The sequence below is a fragment of the Lupinus angustifolius genome, chromosome LG06 (assembly GCF_001865875.1).
Source record: "Lupinus angustifolius cultivar Tanjil chromosome LG06, LupAngTanjil_v1.0, whole genome shotgun sequence".
NCBI classification, from domain to species: domain Eukaryota; kingdom Viridiplantae; phylum Streptophyta; class Magnoliopsida; order Fabales; family Fabaceae; genus Lupinus; species Lupinus angustifolius.
Window position 1 is genome coordinate 18,532,615 of NC_032014.1, and position 3,871 is coordinate 18,536,485.

Consider the following 3,871-nt stretch of genomic DNA (forward strand, 5'->3'; position numbering starts at 1 on the left):
TGAAATAATGAGATTTACCTAAAAGTCTTGACTTTATAAACTTAAAGTGTTATGAAGTCTTAGATGGTAAAATGATTTAAAAATGTTGAATCTTAGTTAAGTGAACTTACTTTAAAATGGTAAGATTTACTTTAAAACATATTGATTTAAAAGTATTGATTTTGTTTAAATTGACTTACTTTAAAAATGATAAGTCTAGCTTAATGATCTTATTTTAAAAGGTTAGTTTTAGTCAAAATGTTTTACTTACAAAATATTAAGATTTATGAACTATCGGAAAAATGTAATGAAGTGGGAATACATGTCTAGAAAGGTTATGTCTAAGGAAAGAGTTGCTATTTAAGGGTGTCTTTACGACCCACCTCTCTTTCTTGTGAACTAACCTGATATATATCCACAGATTACGACATAATTCCAGTATAAGTTTTATTGAAAATTTTACCTTAAAAAATGTTATTTGATTGTAAGACTTTCTATGACAAATGATGATTCAAGGATATTCAACCTTGAATCGGATGGACGAAAGCAATTAAATTCATTTTAAATCGGAAGTTTTATCTTCGTTTAAGAAGTTATTTCGTGAGTATAATAATTATCGTCAGTTAACTAATTAAAGTTATTTTGGCGTAAGGAAGATTATGAGAGGAGATCGGATCAAGTAAGCTCACCTGCAAACAGATTACCTAGTCACCCGACACACTCAGGTGAGGAAGAAAACATCGTGACACAGTGGTGTCCGAATATGCATTAGGACCTCCAAAATCCCTCACAAGTTTGGAGTTGCCTAGGATATTAAGAAAGTATGTACTTAATCAATTGACTGTTTGTTTGGATTATGTACAGCAATATTTCTTATACTGATTTATGTTATGTTTATATATGCAAATACCATGTTTACTCTTGAATTATAATCTTTGAATGATTATTATGGGAATGACATGTATGTGATAATTGTTAAATTTAAGATTTAAAAACATATGATATAAATGAGAAATATTTTCCTCGAGAAAAGTAATTAAAATGATATTTAGGCTCTTCTCGCTTGAGCAAGACAGCTCTCGCTTGAGCGAGAAATGTATAGACTCGAGGCGAGATAGCTCTCGCTTGAGCTAAAATAGGCACCAGGACAACTGATTGTTTTCTTGCTTAAGTGAGATAGCTCTCGCTTAAGCCACAAATGCCTCAAAAATGGATGTGGTCTCGCTTAAGCGAGACAACTCTCGCTTAAGCGAGAGGGCTCCATACAAACATGACTTATTTTTAAGTCGTCTGAACGATAACTCTCATATATACGATAGCCTAATGGCAAGTTTGCCATCAAGAAGTTGTAAAGGTAAATAACTATATGAAATTCTTGAAAGTAATAAAAGTAAGGGTTAAAAGCGAGGCCCGAGGGTGTGATATTATGCCCACGCAGTGAGATCGTTTGATCGTAAGAGGCTTGGCTAGAGTATTTGTCCAGGATGATTCAACGATGGTTCGCAGTGGTGCTGAGAAGTATTATGTTGTGCCCATGCAGCGAGATCGTCTGACCGTAAGAGGCTTGACTTGAGAACCGTCCAGGATTATTCAGCGATGGTTCGTAGTGATGCCGAAATTATTCTTTTTTTGTTTATATGTTAAGATCGGGACCCACTAGAAGCATTCCCGATGGGAGATGTCTTAGGATGGGAAGATCGCTAGAAAAGATGGATTAGAAGACATAATTTGCTAATTTTGGTTAGGGTGCATATCGATGGTAAAAAATGAAGTAGTGGAGAGGAAATGTACGGGAGACGAATGAGCCACGAGATGTTGAGAGGGACGACATTGATGGCGGTGACTCGTTCGAGTTTGGTTTAGATAGGTAGCCACATGTTCGGTTTTCATTGTAATCTCTAATTCTCTTTCTCCTTTTGAGGCTCTTTGATTTGTTCATCTCTGTCCACCATGATAGTTGAATTTATTTCTTCTGTTATCCCCTATGGTTATATTGGCTAAGGGATTTAATGATAAATTGGACATATTGTTGATCTGTTCCAATCCATTTTCAAAAGTCAAAAGTTGGGCTTGCATTTCCACCCAATCGAGATTCACTTTGTCTAATAATTGAATGACAAATGGATTGTATTCATTATCAAGACCTAAAAGTGTTCGGTGATAAGATTCAATGTTGAGACAAAGCTTCTCGATAGTGCAAGATTATCACGTATGCTTTTCATTTTGTTAAGGTAGTCCCCATCTTGAGTCCTTTCTAGATGTTGTGGAATTCAGTTTCGAGGAGTTTAATCTTGACATTGAGTGTGTTCCATTGAAGCAATTGCATTGTAATTTCTTCCCAGGGTTGTTTAGATGTCTCACATTGAAGCAATTGCATTGTAATTTCTTGAGCCATAGAGTTGAAAAACCATCCAAGCAAGAGTTAATCTGTTGAGACCCACTCCTCAAAGTCATTATTGATTTTTTTGCCACTTTCATCTGTGATGAATTCTTGATGGCACCTTTTATTACCAAGCAAATAATTACCTTTCTCCAGCTTGACAGAGCAAAAGGTAGAAAGAACATTTTTTGGAATTGGGAAGATCAATGTTCACCATAACATAAGCTTTACTAGCTTTGATACGAGGAGAGAAATTATAAATAAAGGTATAAACTTTTCACTCACTTTTATTGATAGTAAATGATGTTTACAAACATAAGTAGAATAGTAATAGAAAGAGATAAACTATAATTATAAGTTATAAAATTGGGTAACCTAAGCCATATCACTAGTAATAAAGTTGTTACAATTCAGATTAGGATTAAACTCCTTAGAATAATCAACAAGCATCTCAAGTTGTTACTCTAACTTCCATGACTGTATATACCTTATTAATCACAATTAAAAATCCTTGTAACATGTTCAGATCTTTAATGAGTGTCATTACTGTATAATACCCCACGTCTATTAATCTTCATTTTTTTCATTATTTACCTCTAAAATAACAACTCACAAATAGCTCTCTTAAATCCCAAGGATTAGCTAACACAACATATTTTTATTTTGTTCTACATAATCAGTAACATCTAGCATTTTATTTTTATAAAGCTCTAAATCTTTCTTTATCATTTCCCGTAAGAATGATGCTATTAGATATTTAAAATTTTTAAACCATAGTCAAATAAAGTAGCTTAGCTTCCATTTCTTTTTCTTACTCAATGATCCAAGTGCTATGTTGACTCCGCAAATCAATCAAGAAGAAGGCACCATCCTTATAGCTAATTCGAGCATGTGTTGGAGAAATCTTAAAAAGGAAAATAAGTGGCATGGTGTTGAAGATCAATAAGTGTGGAAACATGTTTAGTTCAGGACAGATCATTATAAATTGTGTTATGTTACCTGAGATGAAGGTATTGTTATTGAATTACCATGAAAATCTTCTTGCAGTGCACTCCTGCAATTAACACATGAGAAAATGGGCTGAAAGTGATTGGCAATCGAACAATGTAGACTGATTCATGACCGTAAAGTAAAAACATTGTTCATGTTTTAAAAGGTACATCCAAAATCTGTAAGATATAGTAAGATTGGTTAAATTTGAAAACATGTATAAATGCTTTTCCTACAGTTTCCTATTATTCCTTAGTCTATTGCATAACAGATACGTATTTATGAACTACCATGTCACAATATTGTAAATAGGTTCAACTGTAGGCATAACCGATTAAGCATGGTTTCATCTAATCTTGACTTAAACGTATACTGTGTCACTATATTATAAATAGCAGCCTTTCCTTTTTTCTTGCCATGCAGAAAGAACTAAGATATTAAAAAATCTCAGAAAAGGATGGATATTGAAAATTGAAGATAAGTTTCTAATAGTATTTTCTCAAGGTAGTGCAATTTCTATAC

The 3,871-nt window shown here is 33.4% G+C and overlaps 1 long non-coding RNA gene across 1 annotated transcript; it reads right to left on the bottom strand.

Annotated features, from left to right (window-relative positions):
* LOC109351412 lies at positions 3,168–3,435 on the bottom strand. The gene is made up of 2 exons (XR_002108220.1): positions 3,359–3,435; positions 3,168–3,263 (listed from the first exon to the last, which is right to left on the bottom strand). It is a non-coding gene; the product is annotated as an uncharacterized LOC109351412 (long non-coding RNA).